Consider the following 24,136-nt stretch of genomic DNA (forward strand, 5'->3'; position numbering starts at 1 on the left):
AATGTGACTTAACCTCCTCTGATTGGCCATTGTGTTCATGTGTTCAACAGATTGGCTACAATAAACAACCCTTCAAAAATGTTGTAAATAGACACCTTTGATGCTCTTCTTAACTGAGCGCTTACACAGATACACACAGCAGCGTTTGAAAGCATGCAGTCATCTATCAGTAGATATATTAGGGATCCGCTGATAGATGCCTGCTTTCAAACGCTCCCCTGTGTATCTGTGAAAGCTCTCGGTGAAGATGTCTATGTTAATAAAGGCCTCGTGAAGTGAAACGATGCATTTGCGTAAAAAAAAAATCCATATTTAACAAGTTATGAAGTAAAATATCTAGCTTCCGCCAGACCGCCTTCCGTATTCAAATTACGAAGAAAGTTTAAAACGCATTTCAAAAAGCTCCAATTTAATATATCTCAGAAAGAAGAAAGTCATATACACATCTAGGATGGCTTGATGGTGAGTAAAGCTTGGGGTAATGTTCATTTGAAAGTGAACTAATCCTTTAATTCTAGTACTTACTTGGTGTTTTGATGCTTTAAGACTGGGGAAACCTAAGCAGCTGACTTGTTGCCTTGCTGCCCTATCAGGCAATGACTTGTAAGGCAGTGTTTGTGCATGAAGGCACTTCACAAAACTGATTTCAGACAGACTTCTGGGGCAGCGTATCAATAGCGCAAGCTTTGGTGAGAACTAAACTAATATTTAATTACTACAATAGTAATTTCTCACTAGAAATGACATCAAAAGTGGAAAATGTTGGTCAAAAACATACATTTACACACAAATTGAATAGCAAACGCATTTCAGATGCCATCTTTATTTTTCTAGCACTATTGTCACAGAATGGAAAGCAAAGAATTGTGGGATAGTGAAGGATACATCCATGCTGCCTTCAAAAATCAATCAGATGAAGGTATCTCGGGAGACAGGAAGTGAAGCTAACATTGGATTCAGACATGCCTTGATGCCGTCCTACCTTGAAATGTGTCCTCCGAAGGCAGCATTTTCCAGTTTTCGGACACAGCCACTGTCTTGCAGAGTTTAGCTCCAACCCCAATTAAACACACCTGAACAAAGTAATCAAGGTCTCACATGGCATTCTAGACACTTCCAGACAGGTGTGTTGAGGCAAGTTGGAGCTAAACTCTGCAGGACAGTGGCCCTCCTGGACTGAGTTTGGGTACCCTGGCTTTAAGCTGTAATACATACATCTCAATATATTGGTTAAGCTTTTTAGTTGTGATCTGGCCCACACAGAACTCTAGACCCTCTTGCTCTATTGTGAAATTCAACTTTTTCTTTTTTTTCCTTTTTTTTTTTTTTTTTTTTTGCACTGGGGTACTGTCTAGTAGAAAAAAGGGCAGGAATGCCATTTCTCACAAGTCATTTGGAGAGGCTTCCTCAAGGACCCTTTGGGGAGTCATACCACTCTCATGACCTACCATGACTTTCTTTGGACCTGATTGTTTCTCAAGAAAAATGTCAGTTGTTTGGCTCCTCAAATATAAAGCTGTTGTTTTTTTTCCCCCCTCAATCATAAGGACTAATGCGCTCTGAAAATTCTTAACTGACCTTTTAAAGATGGATGTAGTTACTGGGCTGATTACACTTTTTCCTATATAGGTTATGCAGCTGATTCTGTTCATAATTATAATATAGTGTTTAACATTATTTGTAGGTCATATGGGTCATCTATCTATCCAGACATTATAAATACTTTTTAATTGACATATTTAGTCTAAATAGATCCATCAAGACATCAGTGTTTGCAGTGCAACCTAATATTACCATTTTAATTCAAAACCTGCTGCTGAAAATTTCTGTTTTTGTAAATGACCTGCAATATCATGTCTGTATCTCATAGTTTGAAAATTGATTGGATCTGAGAGAACAGAACTCTCAGAAGCCTCAAAAGTGTATTTTGAAATTGAGTGCAGGCAGCAAAAAAGGGCCTTTAGGATGAATTCTGTACTGCGTGAGTTATGAGTATGAATGAAAGATGGGCATAGGTGGTGATGTCGGCATCCCACATATGGAGGCCGGTCACGAGTCACTGGTGCCTCTTTGTGGTTACTACTTGGGTCAAATGCCAGACAGTGTGTCATGCATAATGATGTCGGTGTATGATGGATAGTAACCCTCACTTACATCTAAAGTGCAATTGCCCATGATAAACCGCAGTTAAATATGTTTTTATGCTAGCCATTTGTGAACTGGAAAATGAACAATGACATTCCATATGTCAAGTATACAATAAATTGTTCACTACCATTATATATGTGTTTTCGAGGCATCTGTGCATGGGGATGCAGGGAACATCTCTTTTTTTATCATTCTTATTTTTATGTCTTCTTATTGTTACTCTGCAAAAGTACAGAGTTAAATAAAACATTAAATCAGTATTTTTTGTCAGTATTTTTTGTTATAAAAATATATTGACATCCATAGAACGATGCATTTACTTATGAAGCAAAATTGTTTCAAGATTATGTGCAAGATAAATGTTAATGTTGTTATCTTGAATTAAGTTGTTTTTCTCCTTACCACATTGGCAAATTTTTTCTCCCCCCTTTTAAGTATAAACCTCACTAAATTCTTATGATTATGAAAAAAGAAATATATATATATATATATATATATATATATATATATATATATATATATATATATATATATATATATATATATATATAATTTTTTTTAATTATTACATTTCTTATGTTTGGAGTACCCTTCATATGAAGTAAATTTAATAATTATTACAGGCTTTTTTAAATTTTATTTGTGGTCAAATTTACCTTAAACAGAAGGAACATTTCTAAAAAATGCCAGCCTATTGGTATCTAAACATAAAAGCAGAACATGAGGGTTAATGATGAATAGCAGTCCACTGCTTAATGATCTCTGAAAAGACATCCTTGACTCCCACTTCCCACAGAAGTTAAATAAAGTGCTCTGCTGTTGACATGTCTCAGTATGGGGTTGTGAGGTCCACATTAGAGGATATCTCACTGATAGCAGCCTCAAAAGCCCTGGTCTCTGTCACTGTTGTTTCTGGGGACAACGCTCTGACCCGCTGAGAACTGAGAATGGAATCTGTGAGAGGATTAATGTGTTTTTTTCAGGGCTTTTATGTCCTCTCTGAGTTTTTTAATGGATTGTTTTTCTTCCATGATATTAATTGCATTTCACATGTTCTTTGATGGGAAAAAACAAGAAAACTGTGAACGATCCCATAATCATTAAGGAATTATTCATAATTACTCATAATTATATCGGCAGAGTCCCCTAAAGGACTATTAGGGACTGGTATTTGCTCGCACACATTGACAAATTAACTGCGGGCAGTCTACTTACTGTAAGCTAGGCTACCACCATGACAATTCCCATACATTAAATCCTGTTCAGCGGTGCCAACAAAAACTTTGTCTATCTTCCACAGACAACACATAACAGTGGAAATTGTATTGATTTAGAGCTAAATGGCACTGGCCATAGGTCTATGGTGAGAATTTTGTGTGTGTGTGTGTGTGTGTGTGTGTGTGTGTGTGTGTGTGTGTGTGTGTGTGTGTGTGTGACCATGCCACTGAGCCCGGGAGTGCACATTGAGTTCCTCTGGGAAACCTCCTGCATGAATTTCTCAAATCATCAGAAGCACTTCCTGGACAGTATCCAGAGAGAAGAGTTTAAAATTATGCTTAATGTTTTAAGGCCAGTTTTTGCTTGTCTGACTGATCTTGAGTGTGCGGGCAGGATTTGTTAAGCCATATCAAATGGCATTTATTTAAAGAACCCACATGATCATTAAAAATGCCATTAAAAATGACATTTTGAGTTTCTAGTGCCAAAAATGCTTCTCCTTGGATCTGATTAAAGAAGCTGTGGAAAAGCAGCATTACACTTTCTGGAGCAAGTATATTGTAGTAAATACACACTTATTTGTTTTTCTTGTGGTAGTTATGATATTCTGGCACAGACTCTACAAGACCCCTTAAGGTGTTCTGTGGTATCTCTGGTATCTGGCACCAGGACGTTGGCAGCAGATCCTTCAGGTCCTGTAGGATGCATCGCACTCCTGGTGCCATCACTTCCCGAGCTAAATGGCACACACGTGCATGGCCATCCATGTGATGTAAAAGTAAATGGGACTCATCGGACCAGGCTACCTTCCTCCACTGCTCCAAAGTCCACTTCCGATGCCTTAGTGCCCATTGTATTCTGCACTTTCGATGGTAGACAGGGATCCTCATAGGCACTCTGATTGGTCTGTGGCTATGTGGCACCACACAGAGTATGATGCACTGTGTGTTATGACACATTTCTCCCATAACAACCATTAAAATTTTCTGTGACTTATGCCACAGTAGACCTTCTGTAGGCTCGGACCAGATGGGATATCCTTCGTTGCCCTTGTGCATCGATGAGTTTTGGGCATCCAACACCCTGTCACCGGTTTGTGGTTTGTCTGTCCTCGCACCAAGCCTTGCTGTTTCAGAGATACTCTGACCCAGTCCCCTTACCATAACAATTTGGCACCTTGTTAAAGTAGCTCAGATCATTATTCTTGACCATTTCTCCTGCATCCAACACGTTGATGATAAGATCTGATTTCTTCTTTACCATCTATCTGATTTTTTCTTTACCATCTAATCTACCCAGTCCTTAAAATGTGATGCAATGATATTCGCTTCACCTGTGATTGGTTATAATGTTTTGGCTCATCAATAGGCATAATGTAAAATGTAAGAAAAATATAAATTAAATATGTTATAGTCTATGAAATAATAAACAAATAAAAGATATGTCATAGTTGCCATAGTGAGCTATTCATTTCTAAAGGGAAAATGAAAAGAAATATCCAAATAGACTTTACTTTTTTTGCAATAATGGGGGTAATGTCTTGTAAGTTTTGTCAGAGGGGAGGTCCACAGCATGAGACTTTAAAAACCCCAGTTAAGGGGCCATTTACATGATATGGTTTTCAACTAAAAATGGAAAAACTTTTTATGTGCTTTGGCTGTTCATTTACACAACAACACTGTTTTGGGGGCCTGAAAATGCAAACTTTTGAAAACAGGCTTCAAAGCGTACGTTCTTATCTTGGTGTAAACTACAAAAACGTGAATTTGTGAAAGCGGTGATCATGCTCATGCGTATTACGTGTTCATTCCATAGGCACATAGTGTTTCTTTACAAAGTGAAATTGCCAATTACTGGCATGTCATGCATGATACAGCGTTTTTCAAGTACCCCTGTAGTCAATTATTTTATCACTTAAAACTCGTCTTTGATCACCAAAATGACATATTTAAAAAAAAAAATTCAAGTGAAAAAAATTTCTTCATGCCTTAAAATAGCTTGAATGTCTTCACCCTTGTCTCATTTAATATATACGGATCAATGAATATGCAAATTAGCCCCGCCTCCACTCACTAATGCCAGCTCAGAGAGTCTACTGTTGCTGTAGTAATGAGCAATTTGTTGTTTGTGTTGTGGATATTTAAGAAAAAAGCTTGCTTTGCTTCGTATATTCAGTTTAACAGCTGTGCAACTGAACTGCTCATATTTTCTGACACTTAAATTGTGTTTTAAATTATGAATTGGTAAAACGCCTTTGCAAAACGGTCTGAATCCACTTGCATTTGTTTGGACTGCTCTCTCACTGAATCACCTGAAGCGATTTCTCATTAGTATCGACAGTATCGAGAGAACAAGCAGCTGTTTTCCTCTGTGAACGTGCTAAATGGATGTTTGACAATTTCGTTGCTTTTTGGAGTTTTCAGATTTAAAAAAACAGGTGAAAAATCGTGCAGGCGCCCGTGCCTTCTCTGTAGGCTACATGAAATAAATGCACATCCTTGAATGAGCGCGGATTTCCAGAGTATTTTCTTGAACTTATCAGTAGGCTAATATCTATGGTTTGATCCATTCCAGAGGTGGCCAAAATCAGAATTTATAATGGACTGAATAGCTCTCTCAGAACTTGGTGTGCGATTCCACACTGACTGACATATGCACATGAATCACGGTCACACGCACACGCTCAGAGCAAAATTGTTTTAGCTATGTTTTATAGTATTAAAATATTTCGAAGGACAAAAACATGAACTTTATTGGCTTTACTTCAAGTCAGCAGTCACTTTACTTTGGCGCGAGCACACTTGGCACAGCCCTTGCGACGGTTCTGTCATTGATTAATATGAATTAATATGATTAGCCTTTTGCTTGACTACGTTATCAAACAGCTAATAATGTGTTGCTAATGTTACACACACCGTTCCTGTTCTTTATCTCAGACAGAGTCAGACAGCTGCCTTCTAACACTCAGTATCCTTACAAACGCTTTGAACAACTCAGAACATCAGTGGAGAAAGGCATCGTAATACATCGTAATAGACTCGCTATATAGCATAATCTACACAATTTTTCATATCAACTGAAAATTTACCAGGATAACCTGGCTTCTCTCGAGACTTTCCTGCTTCAGAGCAGTCATAGTTAATGATATGCTAAAGCCTGTTGTGATTAGTTACAAGGTAGTCTGTGACATCACAAACACCACCAATTTCAAACCACGGGTTTTAAACTGTCTTTGGCTTACTGCAGTTTCAAACATAAAATACTCAGCAATGGTGCTGACTTATGAATTTGCACATGGTTTGTCTTAAAGCATATTAAAAACACTACATAGACATAAACAACATTAAAAACTTGATTTTCACCACAGGGGGTCTTTAATTGTTTTTGCGGATCCGTGTGAATAAGTATTGTTTTGACAAAGTAGTCGTCTGTATGCGGAAAACGCAAAGAAAAAATGTTTTTTTGTTTTTAGTAGATCATTGTCATGTAAACGTACCCTTAGGCTGAACTGTCAGGCCTTAAGCTGGGTGCAAATACAATTTATAATAGTCCTTTGTGACTGTTGCTTGTCAGGCTGTACAAACATGATCTTCTCTGTAAGCCATGTAACACTGTGGTATATCAGTTGTTATTAATGTCATACTGTACACAGTCAAGATGCGTTAAAAACTTAAACACGCAAGAAGACTCGTCCAAGTTTTACATCATCAATCCGTGACACATTTATATGTGGGATAGAAATGGTGGCTAGCAAACAAAACAATCTCTGGTGTTCATTTTGATCATGGCAATTCTATTGGTTTTTGATTTAATGGTCATTGTAGGAGAAGTCACACTGCAGGACTGTGTGTCAAATTTTCTGACACTGCCAGAATTTTGTCAAATTTTATCACAAAGGTCATTAATTGGCACTCAGTGAACATGTCAAACTAACAATCAAAGACTTCCTGTTTTGGCCTTGGATTCTAGGATTTCGGCCGAGGAATCTTTTAGGATTCGCAATTTTTATCTCTTACAGCCGAATCGTACAGTGTGAACCCGGCTTTAGTCAATTTGATGGCGATGGAAAGCAGTGGCATGCAGACCTCCCTGAAAGATAACAGCCGCTAGGTACTAATTTGCCAGGTGATGAATGAATCGTCTGTAAATCCTGAATACAAGTAGAGAGGTTAATACAGCTGTACTACATAGCATTAATCAGATGCTGTCACTTAAAGATGCTTTCCAGACCTATGTGAGAAAAGAAGGAATGGCTATTTAAGGTATGCAGCTTCATGGACGTTTTCAACCAGTAAATAAGATGCTAGCTATTTGATCCTCTTGAACTATCATTCAATGAATGTGGTTTGAATTACTTTGTTATGCTTAAAGTAACTATGGTTGCGCACACAGCTTTTGGCAGCTTTTCATATCTGTCAAATAATGTAAGCAAAACTTGACAGCCACCTCAGGGCAATGATAGCTGAAATGGAGAAATCAGATTTTTGTATGCAAAAATTAAAAAGTGCAAGCTATTTTGCTTACAAGAACGTAATGAAATCTTTTGTCAGAGCTTTGATGTAACCAGGATTTTTTTATGAGCATCTGTCAATGTGTTTAGCTTTTTTTAATTGTTAAGCCACATTTAACTACAACTTTAAGCTGTAACATATTTCACATTTATTTTTTTTTTTTAATTTTTAGCTTGAGTTCCACTTATGGTATTTTGTTTATTCCAAAATGCTTCAAAGCGTTCTACACGATCCCAGACGAGGAATAAGGGTCTTATCTAGAGAAACCATTGCTCGTTTTAACCATAAATGCTCATCTTGAACTAGCGCTCTTCTTCTTCTTCTCTATTTGAATTCCAGCAGTGTAGACACTGTTAAGTGTATTACTGCCCTCCACAGGTCAAAGTTTGAACTAATTGTTATATACTTGCACTAGCATATTGTATATGACAATTTAGTTCAAACTTTGACCTGTGGAAGGCAGTAATACACTTAGCAGTGTCTACACTGCTGGAATTCTAATAAAGAAGAAGAAGAAGAGCTAGTTCAAAATGAGCATTTATGGTTAAAATGTATAAAATGTTAATTTAAAAAAAAAAAAAAATGAGCGATGGTTTCTCTAGATAAGACCCTTATTTCTCATCTGGGATCACGTAGAATGCTTTGAAGCTGCAATGAAACTGTAATTTTGACCTTCAACCGTTTGGAGGCCATTGAAGTCTACTATATGGAGAAAAATCCTGGAATGTTTTCATCAAAAACCTTAATTTCTTTTCGATTGAAGAAAGAAAGACATGAACATCTTGGATGACATGGGGGTGAGTAAATTATCAGGAAATGTTAATTTGAAAGTGAACTAATCCTTTAAGATCTAGTATGACCCACTAGTACAGTGTTCATATTAGGACTTCCTCACACCTCGGTCATACAACGAAAAGGCGTCATGCCTCAGACTAAAAGGCTTCAGTCATCGGACAAAACGGCATCGTGCCTCAGACTGAAAGGCTTCAGGTCTCAGGAAAAACAACGTCAGGTGCCAGGTCTCGTACAATTAGGCATCGAACTAAACAGCCTCAGACCAAAAGCCATCAGACAAAACGGCCTCAGACTAAAAGGCATCAAACTCAAAGGCATCAGACGAAACGGACTTAGAAAGAAGCGAATTGCCCCGCCTCAATATGATGTCACGTGCACGCAGTTTTCAGTTAAATGTTACACTGAGTTGTATAAAACATATCCCACTGAGATTATTTTGTAAATTTGTATTATTCACTAGTTTTATTTGCATGTAGGCTATAAAAAGTTAGCAAAATAACACATTGCAACTAGCTTGCATTGCAAACTATCGTGAACACATACGAAAATTAACTATGGTTAAAAGTGTGTTAACTATGATTTTTTTTTTTTTTTTTTTTTTTTTTGGATTGATAGGCTATTTGTATAACAATAATTTTACTACAAATACCTTAAACTATAGTATAGCAAAACCATGGTTAATTTGTGGTTACCATGGTTAACTACAATAACCATTTTGTTTTATTTGTAGTAAAACCATGGTTCGTTTTTATAAGATGTAAAAGAATATTTCGAGCTATTTGAATGCGTTGTTATAAGTACAGCTGCTTTGTGTACATAGGTTACCAAGGAAACGGCTTTATTTCTGCTGTTCCAGCGCCATCTACTGTCAGAGAATCGATTAGGCAAGGCGAGACAAGGCAATTTTATTTATTTAGCACATTTCATACACAATGGTAATTCAAAGTGCTTTACATAAAAAGGAAACAAATACATAAAAATAAAAATGGAATGCAAAAAAAATTACAATAAAAACAGAATACCGCTATCTGGTTGGAAGAGTCACATTTACATTTTCATTCAGCCCATTGCTTTCTTTTCTTATTCGCCAAAGGATTACATAAATAGCCTACATGAATACCATCAACAGATAGATTCTACATAATTAACATGTACGCATACACACCTTAAATTAATTTGGGAATAGTAACAGTAAAGAAAAAGACAACTGAAGGACAACATATGATGGGATAAAAGCCAATAGAAAGTTAGGGTATACAAAAAAAAAAAAAAAAAAATGATGCCTTTTAGTCTGATGCCTTTTCGTCTGAAGCCTTTTGGTCTGAGGCTGTTTAGTTTGATGCCTAATTGTACGAGACCTGACACTTGACGTCGTTTTTCCTGAGACCTGAAGCCTTTCAGTCTGAGGCGCGATGCCGTTTTGTCCGATGACTGAAGCCTTTTAGTCTGAGGCATGACGCCTTTTCGTTGTATGACCGAGGTGTGAGGAAGTCCTAATATGAACACCGTACACTAGCAGTTAGTCATTGGACAGTAAGTCTTACTTTTCGGTATCAAATTAGGCCAATCTATGTTTTTATGCAACTGAGTTTTAAAAAAAGTTATTAACAATCTTAAAGACAGACTAGTAAGAGGTAGACAGGCTAGACAGATGTAAGACTAGTCTTAGCTGTTTAAGCCACAGATGTACATTTCTCTATCATTCAGTGCCAGTTTTATGGTTTGCTTGCCTCTTTCATTGAAGCTGATGTTTGAGCTCTTTTAGTGCACCATGTGAGCCAGGACTGTCACTGCTTAGCCATTTGGAAATTTAAAAGATAAATGGTACTTTGTTTTTTTTTTTTTTTTTTTTTTTTTAAATGACCCTTTAATTAGTTTAAACATTAGGAAATAACTGACATGAGAAGGCAGATGTCATGACACAAACAAAAACATTAGGCTAAAAAAGGAAAGCCTTTTTAACTTAAGTTGTTATCCTGTCTGCTATAACAGCCACTTCAGTTCTGTTTACATTGTTTCAATCTGTTAAGAATTGTAGTATCATAGTAAGTCATGAAAAAAAAGGATAAAGAGAACCTTTGCCCATATGTTCTCAGCTCCTGAAGGGAACCATCTGTTATTAACTCATTAAAGTCTATCAACGGTAATATTCTAGATTGAGAAAAGTGACCAGTGTGTATTTGAGGGAGGTTAAGAGGTTCAATTTCTTGAATAAACCAGGAAAGATTAGTGATTGTATTAAAGTCAGAGTTACATGGTGTGAAGCATCCACGTGTGGTCTGGAGATAAGACAGGATGTATGATTGCTTAGATCAGACGTGTTCATAGTGAAAGCAGTGGTGGGTCAGCATTGGTCTGGGAGTTCTGTTTGTTCATGGGGCTCTAAAAGCATAATCTATGCTGCCATCTCCTGGTGTAAGTAGGTTGTAATTTTGTTGACTCAATTGCATGTACAGTATATGGCTATTACAACAATACATTTATATTTGCCAGTATAGTTCCATTTATTGAGTTTGATGCAGAAGTTAGAAGGTGATGGAAAATGTGGGCAATTTTAAATCACTTACATCATTTAAATAAACTTAAATCATAAAATCCACTGTTTATGAAAAAAGCGCACACATGATGTTGCTGCTGTTATACTTAGTAATAGTTTTAATAATTAATAATTGTTTTCTTTCACATTATGAATAATTATGAAAGATAGACTACCAAAGAATTAAGCATGTGAACTACAAACAATAAATGTTTTGTGATTCATTTTACACTAATTTACAAATAAACACATCATAAATTGTTTTGTAGAACACATTATTTTCATAAAATAACTATTTTTAAGATGGGCTTAAATGGTACAGCGCCACAAAACGCATGCAAACTATAGCCAACACAAGCTAAACATGAATAAAAAAAAATCAACATTTCTCAATGTGGACCCAATGAAAATTACTATGATGCTTGGTCCACATTACATTTAAGCTCCATGCATGTCTTTGTAAACATATCTTAAAGGTGCCCTCGAATGAAAAATTGAATTTATCTTGGCATAGTTAAATAACAAGAGTTCAGTACATGGAAATGAGTCTCAAACTCCATTGTTTCCTCCTTCTTATATAAATCTCATTTGTTTAAAAGACCTCCGAAGAACAGGCGAATCTCAACATAACACCGACTGTTACGTAACAGTCAGGGTGTACGCCCCCAATATTTGCATATGCCAGCCCACGTTTCCAACATTATAAAAGGCATTACACAAGGGCAGCCAGTATTAACGTCTGGATGTGCACAACCAAATCATCAGACTAGGTAAGCAAGCAAGAACAATAGCGAAAAATGGCAGATGAAGCAACATGATCCATGATAACATGATATTTTTAGTGATATTTGTAAACTGTCTTTCTAAATGTTTCATTAGCATGTTGCTAATGTACTGTTAAATGTGGTTAAATTTACCATCGGTTATTACTGTATTCACGGAGACAAGAGAGCCGTCGCTATTTTCAGTTTTAAACACTTGCAGTCTGTATAATTCATAAACACAACTTCATTCTTTATAAATCTCTCCAACAGTGTAGCATTACCCGTTAGCCACGGAGCACTATCAAACTCATTCAGAATCAGAAGTAAACAATATAACCGTATACAATACTCACATAATCCGACGCATGCATGCCGCATGCATGACGAACACTTTGTAAAGATCCATTTTGAGGGTTATATTAGCTGTGTAAACTTTGTTAAGGCACTGTTTAAGGCAAGTGCGAGCTCTGTGGGCGGAGAGCACGGGATTTAAAGGGGCCGCAGCATAAAATCGGCGTGTTTATAATGATGCCCCAAAATAGGCAGTTAAAATAATTAATAAAAAAAAATCAATGGGGTATTTTGAGCTGAAACTTCACAGACACATTCAGGGGACACCTTAGACTTATATTACATCTTTTAAAAACATAATCTAAGGCACCTTTAAATTTTTAAAGGAAAACATTGTCTTTTTTCATCATTACTCCCTGTGGTACCATTTAAGCCCACTCTAATTACAAACTTTGACCAATTTTCTGAGTGAAAGTCTTTAATGATAACATTTCTTTGTGTGCTTTTACCTTACTAACCTTTTACTTTACCTTACCTTACTTACTACCTTAATTTAAAACTATATTTAGATAGGCCCACAAATGACACACATTAATTCAATTGAGATAGAGCCCGTTTTGTCCTAAAGTTCCTTATGTATAACCTGGCCTAACTCTGGAGCCAAACCTGGCATGTGGGGCCCACTAGGAGGCCCCCGTAAGCCCAGAGTATGGAGCCCCAACTCGGCTTGGCTCCCGGGATACACCCGGTCAAACTTCCAGCTTGACTCCAGCTACAACTCCAGAGTCAAGCCGACCTAAGTCTCCAGACCACCGGCCTGGACCCCCAGCCACTATCACCCATTCCACACAGGGCTCTAATCAAACATTAGTCAAAGGGATTTTTTTAAATACTTCCCTCTCACTGAATAAATATATTGATGTTTTACTTCTTTAAAATTAACAGATTTTTATATTTTGTGAATCAATCATGATGTGGGCTTAAATGGTTGTATTCTAAAATGTACATCAACTAATGAATGCATTTTCAAATAAGAGATTAATCTTACATTTAAAAAAAAAAAACATTTAAATATCTATGAAAAACACCTAAACTTAGATTTTAGTGGGCTTAATAGGTACATTTACCCTATTACATTGATTAATTTATTAATTTTGAAGTAGATCTAGACGATTAATCAAAAAGTAATTGAAACCGAAATTCAGAACCTCTAACTGACATAATTTCGTTATTTTGTTTTTTTGTTTTTTTTAATCCTGTTAATACTTTCCCCTTCAAAACATACTGCCACGTGTGTAGTCACATAGCCCCATCCTGTCAGCGGCATGGAAGCAACACGGAGGCAAACTCAAACGTCGAGTCAACACACAGACAGAGATCACTTTTGCTTGTGTCCTCACGAAAGTTTGTCAGTTGTATTGAAGGCTTGCAAGTTTGAACATTCAAGTGATTTTACACCATTCAAGAACAACAATATGGAAAACAGCTCGCAAGCTGTTTTCTGTCTCTGACAATGTGTGAGCCCTGAAGCCAGATCACTTTCACTTGCGTCTTCTCTAAACTTTGTCAACTGTATGTGTTTTAAGTCTTGCCAGTAAGCAATCAAGCTATTTTAGACCATCAGATGTGTATCATTATATTGAGCTACTGCGCTGATGATTGTGGCAGAGAGGAGTGCAGAAATTTGTTGCCAACACTGTCCTGTGATTTATCACTTAAGTATATTAGAAACCCAACAGTTATAGCATATATTTTTCTACTTTTGAAGTTACTACTTACAACCAACAGCTTCACAATTTAAGGAGAGACGGTATGACTAATTCACACGCTATCACTCTCTCATTTATGCATTCAAATAAATGTACTGGTTCTGTGCTAATTTATCTGTATCTGATTTACATCGAGCAGAAATCTGTAAGAAATGTTACGAACCATAGATAAAATAACTGCTGAAAGGTGCTGAATATCCCATCTTTAATAGTCAAGCATGTCCAATTAATCGAGATTTTGATTTTAGGTCATATCATCCAGCCCTATTTTGAAGTCAGTTTGCACAAATTTAGTGTGTTTGATACTTTCCTTTGATCTCGACAATATGCATCATGAAATCCTAAAACACATTTGAAGTGTTAACAGCTCACATTATTCAAGAGATGGGGAACAGTCTCCTAATTTCCTTCAATTGCTACGCCACACTGCCTGATACAGCACACACACACACACACACACACACACACATCGGAGAGTTCAAAAACAAAATAAATCACTCACAGAAGTCTGGAGAGCCGTTTGTAAGTTAAGCATCATTCACTGTGCGAATCACAGTCCAAATCCTGACCACTTTTTTATCTAACACTGCAAACATGAAACAGCGTAGTTTTGGTGCAATAGTACACACATTTAGTCACTAAATAAAATATATTTATGGCTTTGTTACAGCGGTATGCCTGATCATGGACACAATGGTTTATTCATTAACAGAAGATAATGAAACTGTCATGCTACAAGTTGTGTTTAATCAATGTGTCATCCGTTCAACCTTTTATTAAACCCTTTTCATCAGATTTGCTTCCTTTCGAGGCCAATAGCTCTCAAATGTTAAAATACTAATTTGTTGATATTTGTGCCATTTATCTAATATTTGTCCATGATAGTTGTTGGTATTATGCCTCTTATGATAAAGTTGAAAAAAAAAAAAAATAATAATAATAATAATAATAAAATAAAATACAGAAACACGTTCACACATGTGCCATGAGTGATATAGAGCAAAGTCTCCACGCTGTCACGCTGTGGTGTCCATCTCTGAATGTGTTGTTGCTCTGGAAGTGAGTGAGTTGTTGGTCTCCTTCCCTTTTCCCATTCTCTGCCCTCCCACCTTTTCACAGCTTTTCACACTCATTTCTTGAATATTTTTCAAAATTGAGTTGTGATAGACTTCTGCTGGAATAGGGATGTTTCACAACCCTTTAACATGGCTTACTTTCTCAGTTTTATTTTACTTTATTTTAATTCCACCCTTGTATGTTACTCTACAGAATTCTGTAGTTTGTATTAAGAGACAATGAGACAATGTTTTCCATTTTTCTACAGTCATCTCTACTCTGAGAAGAGAGCAACTGCTTTGTGTCTTGAGGGTTAGTATAGTGCATGTGCATGCTTATGAATGCTTATGACTTTCTCATTTTCCTCTGCTTCTGCACCATTTGCTTCATAATTTTTGCAGCAAGTGAAAGGGATTGCTTATTAGACGCCTCCACTAATCAGACCCTAATGGACACAAAGACACTTTGCCAGCAAGTCACAACTTCAGGAAAGGGACATTGATTTTAATTGAACGCAGAAACCTTCCATTTGATTCTGCAGTTAATTTTCACAGCGGGAAACACAGAAGGGCACACGCAGTGCTTGGTTAATTCAGTTTGCTTCATAGATTCAAGATTCCACTTTTTGGGCACGTGCAAAAAGGACACATAAAGTCATTCTTTTGTTCAACTCAGTCTTTTGTAAATTTTTAAAAAGGCATATGTGAAAATGTATGTAGTGACAGTAGTCATTTATTGGATGATATTTAAGGTGTATGTGTTGTTGCTGTGTTTATTATTATTATTTTTAATAGTGCTTGGTCATCTCACCTATTTTTCTACCTATTTTTACATTTAAACTAAGTACTGTGATCTAACACTCAGTTCAAGTTAACCTTTAAAACACTAATATTTATCTAAAGAAATATATATATTTTTAATAATGTACATTTATAATGTAATGTGCAATATTTTGATTGCTAAATATGCATTTAGTATTTAAAATGATTGATTTCAGTTTTTAGTGTTTCATTTTTAGTTTTAGATAAAATATAAAATAATTACATTTATTGATTAATGACTGTAACAAAAAAAAATAGTTAAATTATGAAATTGGTCAGAATTTAATATCTGTAACAATGCTGTCATTGTTGCTATACATGTGATGAGAACTTGTTTATTCAGAAATTCACTTACAAACAGATTCATAATGTAAGCTAATGCACAACATGCCCATTAAACAGAACAGACCAGGTCTGATTTATAGTATTTATTCCAGAATTTCTTTGTGTGATGCATCTACAGCTAATGTAGAGATGACACGGAATAAATAAATTTCTTCTTTCTTTCATTATTTTTTATTAGGTTTCCTCACCCCAAATGTATCTTACTGGTGGTGCTGTCATAGCAGCAGTTGTTTGAATTAGGCAATAATGTTGTCCAAAGATAAATGCTCATCTCGGGTGGGCGGCAACCCAGGAATCGTGATATACCAGTGTGCCCTGATGCCAGAAGAGCAGGAGGAGAGCTCAGCGCCCTGCTGCTCACTCTTAGGACCGGGCTTTGGTGCGGCACCATCGAAAAGCTACGGTTGGCTTACCACCCTGTTTTTCCGGGGTTAAGGATTTGTCCACTAACTCGTTGGCTCGTTGCTGCCTTGTGTTTAATCATCAATAGTCTGTGCCCGAACGTATTCAGGATTATTTTGTTCCAACGCATTATCATCATAAGCATTAGAGCTTTTGTACTGTATGTTATCTAGTTATTATGAAAGTGGGCCAGCAATCAGAAATCTTTTTGTGTTTTGAAGAATAAGCTGTAGTTTGAAACAAGACTAGTAGTTTGAACACTTTATTCAGCAAATTTGATGGTGGCAACACAGCATGCAGCAATAAATGCTTATTGCCTTTTTACAATTTCAATTGTTCATATTGTTACCTTGCTAAAGTTATTGCCATTATGCCTGTACTGTCATTCTTACAGCTCACAATAATTAAATTCAAAATAACAGACTGAGAGAGAGAAATAGCACCTTGTTTCATTCATGAAGGGCATTTGCAGTTTACTAAACTGATTGTTCATGAAAAAATGGCGAGGTTGATTGAAAAATACTTATCTGCCGAGTCCAATAGCACTTGTTTACCTGCCAATTTGCATTCGCGCAAGCTGTGATGGGAGTTGCTAAATGTCCCTCTTGTGCAGTAATTTGTCTGTCATTTAGTATTAGTTCATTTGTCAGATTTGACCATGGTGGACATTTTCAAGAGCTTTTGTGCATACTCACTTCTTATTCAGTGAGTTATATTTGTGTGTCAGAATGGATGTCATATGTTTAAAGGAGGCATTTAATTTTGCATTGTAACTGCAATATAGTTCTTTGTATCATGATGTTGTTTTCTTTTCATAATTTTTTTAAAAACCATTTCATCTACATTACATCTACAAACACACCTGCAGTCTTCTGTATAAAGGAATGTATGTATTGAGCTGCTTCAACGTTTGCTCTCTTAATTTTTTTTTTTTTCCCCCTCACTGCAATTGATCTTGTGCACTCTCTGCATCTTGAGTTTCTACATGCGTGACGGATCAATCTGGTCACGCCTGTCAGTTTGCAGCTTAGCAAAATCATGAAACCTTTCACCGAAGATGAAGGCGGATTGAATATTCACTCGACGGGCACGGCATCAACGGCTCTTCCTCTTCCTCTTATTGCTAGGAAATACCCGCATGAAAACCGGAACGGCCTGACAAGAACACACGTTCTACCCTTTGAGCAGCCTCCTCCCGTGTCATGCCAGTCAAGCCGTGAGAGTTGAGATGGAGAGTGGGGCCTGATCAGACCTGTTTTACAAGTCTTATGGCAGTGCTGGCGGATCCGCACCGCAGCACCATTCTCTGCTCCCACAGCGCCCGTCAGGATGGACCGATGCTGGAGAGAGCCATCTTTTCTCCACTGTTCAGGCATTTAACAAACAGGCTCCAGAGACTTGCATCATAGCTCTGCTTTTGAAAGCGCTCTCCTAGTTTCACCTCTGGAGAGGCACTTGCTTTAAGTTTTGGAAGAAGTCTGTTTGAAAATTCGAAAAGACGTAAAAACAGCTCACTGCTTGAATGTATTCAGACAGGTTTAATTTATTTTTGTGCACATTTTAAGAGTTTAGAGGTACTGCTTACAGAGGCATAGTAGAATGTCAGTCCTGAGCCTATTTTTTTCCCCCTATGTGTAGCGCAGAAAACACATTACAATTCACTACAAACCTATTTATCAACACAGCCTGTTACAATATAGACTTCTATGAAGTCATAAATGCTGAAATGAACTACATATATATTTATCCATTTAGCAGACGCTCAAATAATATGTCTGGGGTGATGAATCCAGATTCCTTTTGATGAAGATTAAATTACCATGTTATATTTCTTGACAGTTTGACTCTCACTTTTTACAAAAGCACACTTCAAATAACCATTTCATTTAAACATATTCTAATATAAATTAATACTCCACATTGAATGTTTCATACTTTACATTGAATGTTTACATGTTTTTTTGTTTTTTTTAGTGTAAAGGAACTAAATTAGGAATTTAAAAAATACTCTCATATAAATGTATGCCCCATTAACATTTAATGTTTGCATTTTTTTTTTTTTTTAGGGTAAAGGAACTAAATTAGGAATAAAATAATGCACTTATATAAATGTATGCTCCATTTACACTCAAAGCTCTTTGACAGTGGTTCCATGTGATTGAAACAAGTAAAACCAAATAGAATCAACCATGTACAACTAGAATCAGATGTGTTCATTTAACTTGATTGAATGGTTGTAGTTTAACTTAAATAAATGGTTTTCATTTAAATTGACATTCAAATAATCATACATTTAATGCATCCTGTGACGTAACAAACTATAATGAACTTTTCTTTACACATGTGATGTTTGGTGTTGGCAGTTCAGAAGTGATACTGGTTTCATCCAGAGCTCTACCATTATGGTTGCTTTATTAGCAATTAGAATTTTTGTTAGCAAGTCCAATCACAAGCCCCATACTTCATGGTAACCCTTAAAACCACAAACATAACAGAATCTTTTAAATAAAAAGTCTCTCCATTTTCTCACCTTGTTTAAAAATGCATACAAAAAAACACTTTATTTCAACATTTGATGATGGGAAGTGAAAGTGAAACAGTAAAATGTTATTTCAAAATGAAAACATCAAGTTAAGTCAAACATTAACTGTTTCAAATTAATTTAACATGAAGCAATCACATTTGAATCAGAAACCTGATAAAATGGTGTTAAATCAAAATGAATTGTTTAAATAAAGTGAACAGCATTTTTTTGAATGTACATTTAATGTTTATATAGTTTTTTGAACAGAATTTTTGATGTTAGTTGGTTTTAATAATTAGTATCTTAAGATGAATTTCAGTATGCATTTAATTTAAGCAACTTAATTGCTTAGAAAATGCGTGTTAATATATACATTTATATATATATATATTAGTAAAAAGAGCCCGATAAGAACAAGCTCAAGGAAGTGAAGAGATGCTGCCTCACTCTGAAACTTCGTCATCTGATGTCACAGTTAAACAGTATTACGATACAAAAACAAATCATGTTTTATTGTGCTGTAGATTTTCTCCTTTGAATTTTGAGGTACCACTGCCTTCTTGGACAAAACACCCTATAGGCTTGTTGTGTGAAACAGGCCAGTTACTGCAGTAGAGTGTCTGCAAAAGCTGTGCCGGAATCCTCAGAAAATGATGTGACCCACAGTTCAAGCCCATAGGGCTCGTGCAGGTGAACCTAAAAGCATCAAGTCACTGTATAAGAACTTTGCTGGCGCAAACATTAAACATCATCCCATTACAGCAAAGGGCACCGGGTGTGAAACAAGCCAAATAAACAGAATGAGGCTGTTGACAAAAACTGACCATAGACTATAGTTTACTAGTTTTTACAGACTTCTCATAAAATCCACCACATGCTCCCGTCTACGAGGGAAAGGTCTGGCGTAATATGCATTATGCATGAGTGGCGCCTCTAAAGACAGCTCATTGTGTTCTGAGGGGAGTGGTGGTCCTGTGCTTTACTGTATGTTTATTGTACAGACAGATTTGAGTGTAGTAAAATAAAATGTGTGGGCAGGTGAAGGTGATGAAATATGCAGATTAAATGTTCACGCTAACAGCATGTACTTGGATATCACAATATTATTAAAGCATTTCAGAATATTGAATCAGTGACATTTACATCCTGCTGTTGCTTTATTTTTATGCTAGCTTTTACCTTTCTTTTTCATACCTTTCACTCTATTTGCTAAAATAATAGCTTTGTGAATTTACATTTAAGTGCAGATAATTATGATAACGAAGAGACATTTTTTGCTTGACTCTTCCTTTTGACGCCTGTAGTAGGTGGTAATAAGTGGCTGAAGACTGTAGCCCGTGGACCATGTCTTCTCTGTCTTGTTATCCCAGCTCTAAATCTCTAGTATGTTGGCAGTCCAGGAGATGTGTATTCCCAAACACGCTCCCTAACTACCTCCCCCAATGGTAACCATCATCATGGCACACTCTCTCAAGTACTCCTACACACACACGCTCGCACACGCACAGCCTGTCGGCTATATTTAGTAAGACTAATTGGGTATGTTGGAAATCACCGTCGACCACGAATGACACCGATGAAGTTGAAATGATTCTCGGGTGCATTGTTTTATTTTTGTTTTATTATGGTTTTTTTTCTTCTTTGTTGTGGATGTTTTGCTGCATGGGAAAGTTAGAGCAAATGCAGCGGCGGTTTATGTGACAGCTCATTTGAAGAAAAAAGGCGTGAGAAACTGGAGAAGAGATGAAACGATGTTTCTATAAATGACTTGCTTGTCCTTTTTTATCAAGAGGGCCCTGGGCAGCTTCAGTCCCATAAGGTGTCAGACAGGAGCGTCTCGCTCTTCATGTCGGAAATAAGTGACTTGTCACCAGGGAGGTAAACAAGCACAGCATCTCTCATGTGTGCGAGCTGCTGATTGTGTTGCGGGTCAACAGGCCGAGACGAAAGCGACTCTGATTGTGAGACCGTGATGTGTCATTGACAGCCATTTGCATGCAGGTCATCTCGTTTTATTGAGTTGCCCGTTTATCAAATAACTAAAGCGGGCATTGTTATGCCTGTAAAAAACAGATTAGGTTGCTTTATGGTGAATAAATTCTTTTTAGTTCTCTAGGTGTACACAGGCAGCTGCTGTCTTTTAAATCGTGTTTTCTTATTCCGACTAAGCGGCGCAGCGATATGCCAGTACAAACTAATGGGATTTTTAGCTTAATGAAATTTGGTAAAGAGTTACACGTGCACTGTAAAAAAAAAAAAGTTGCTGACTTAAATTTTTTAAGTACAATCAATTTGGATGTTTAAGTCATTTCAACTTAAATTACATTAAACTGACTTTAAAAAATGAGTTGAATCTATAACTTATAAAAAACATACTGTAAGTTGTCATAACTTATTGATCATATAATTTTTTACAGTGTGTTAAAATGCTTCTGTTCTATTTTTTTTTTCACAACTTATATGTTTAACAAATAGATTTCTGTAAATTAAAGGGTTAATTCATCCAAAAATTAAATTTCTGTCATTAAGTAGTACTCACCCTCATGTCATTCCAAACCCATAAGACCTTCACTATTTGTGCTGCAGCGCTTCCAGGTTCGACGTCAGAATGCTGGCTCAATACTGAGCCGGCGTTCTGATGTAGAACCTGGAAGTGCTGCAATGTAAATAGCAAAGGAGAATGACAGGGGAGAGATGAATTTGTCGAATAAAGTTGTTATTTTTGTTTTGTTTTTGCTCACAAAAAGTATTCCCATCGCTTCATAACGTTGAACCACTGTAGTCATGTTGACTATTTTAACAACTTTTCAGGACCTTGAATGTGGTAATTTCATTGCTTTCTATAGAGGATAAAAAAAAAAATAAAAAAAAAACGGATTTCATCAAAGATCTTGTGAGTAATTAATAACAGAAATGTCATTTTGGGGGTGAACTAACCCTTTAAATTGGAAAAATGTATCAATAATACATAGCAACTCCACAAATTTGTATAAAACATGATCATGTTTTCAGCATGATTTGAGAATGTTCCAAAGAGCATCCTGTACTTCGGTAAAAGCAATTTTGGGTATGTGTGTGTGTGTGTGGGGGGGGGGGGGGGTCTTTTGATGGTCTTAAATATATATTTTTCACTTTGTCATAATGTTTATTTTCTTTTACATTTTTCTTAAATTCTAAAATTAGTTTATTTTAAATTAAAAGTAAATGATTCTTTTGAACCTGGCTCCATCTTTTTGGAATTGTACTCCTAAATAATTTTTAAAAATTATTATTTAAATCAAGTTGCAGTGTTTGAACCATGCCTGCAGTAAGCTGTTCCATTCATATGGCCTAGTGATACAGTTAGGATTAGTGAGCGTAAGTGTTTGCATTTGATTGTATGTGGGTGCACAGTACACACTCTTTCCTCCATGTGTTAATTCCACAATCCCCCTCTCCCCCCTGCAGTTTACATGCTGAGGTGTATGTAACCTTTCTCTATCCGGTCATGTGTCTGAGTCTCCTAATAAGTGCTGAGAGGCCTCTCTCTTGTCATCATGGTGACAAGAGCAAACTTTACCCGTCCACAGAGACTTACTCACACACTCTTTACCTGTCGTAATACCCACGACCTTTTCTGCAATAAGAGCAGGTTTGGAATATGGTTTGCTGATTAGATGAGAGTCTGTTCCTCCAGGCTCCAGGAGAGGGCACGAGAGGACATTCAAAAGTTTGATAAGCATCAGTGGACTCAAGGAATAAAAAAAATGTGCCTCGCATTACAATTCATGCACACCCTTTGTTTGGCTTTTAAAAGTAGTTTTAATGGTTTTGCATTTGTGTGGTGTTGCTTTACCCATTTATTTTATAACTTGAAAAAAAACAAAAAAAAACCACTAGCATTTGTTTAATCTTTGTTTTTCAATTAAGATAAACATCCTTGAACTCTTAACATCCTTAAAAAGATCAATTTACTTGGAGTAAAATTGCATAAGATATTAAGAATTGTTTTATTTTTTAAGCACTACTCTCACAATTTTATTACATTTCTTTAAACCTAGAAAAAATTGCAAATGGGGTATGAAAAATAATTCTGAATTAAGATTATTTATATTTTTTAAAGGATGTTTAGATATAATTTCTTAAACAAGACAATTTTTTTCTATATATATATATATATATATATATATATATATATATATATATATATATATATATATATAATATTAAATTTTGTTTTTTAAACATTGGAATAGAAGTTGCATAAAGATGCAATAAGATCTCTTTGACTTACTGTGTTGGCTGTTTTTTGGAAACGGGTACTTTGAAATCATACTTTGTAAAATTCTATTATGTACTCTGTCAAAGTTTTTTTTTTTTTTTACCATATGTCAAACAACAAATATCAGTGACAGTGTCCATCAATACAGAAAGAGATATATGATGGGCGACACATCCTTTCCCAACGCAGAAGCTAATGTCAGCAGAGCAGAGATAGCTCTTGCATCTTGTCAGCCACTGAATCATAACAGAAAAAAAAGAATAATATTTCTATTTTTTACCTGTCAGTGCATTTCTCTAAATAAGATCTTCTTGTTTGGGAGGCAGAGTTGGTGAAAACCAGGCCAAAAAACATTTTGTGGTTTATTGAATGTTCCGTAAAAGGGTATTGCTTGTAATCAGCAGTATCAGAGAACAAGAACGTCATTGTCTCTTCCCTCATTTCCTGTCCGGTTCAGATGGTCAAAGTGAGGCAAACATTAGATCAACAAGATGTATGGAAATATATGATTACAAAGAGAAGCTGTTACACCGTGGATACCTCCGTAAATCAGGGCTGATGTTAGTTCTCCTGTTTCATTATTCATCTCACAAATACAATTTTACATCATATTTTATTCACAAGTTCCTCTGCGCTTAAAAACGACACCGTAAAAGTTAATTGCAGTGAAGTTTTTGAAGAACGCTCACAAGGGC

Source organism: Megalobrama amblycephala, linkage group LG7 (assembly GCF_018812025.1).
Source record: "Megalobrama amblycephala isolate DHTTF-2021 linkage group LG7, ASM1881202v1, whole genome shotgun sequence".
Taxonomy (NCBI): domain Eukaryota; kingdom Metazoa; phylum Chordata; class Actinopteri; order Cypriniformes; family Xenocyprididae; genus Megalobrama; species Megalobrama amblycephala.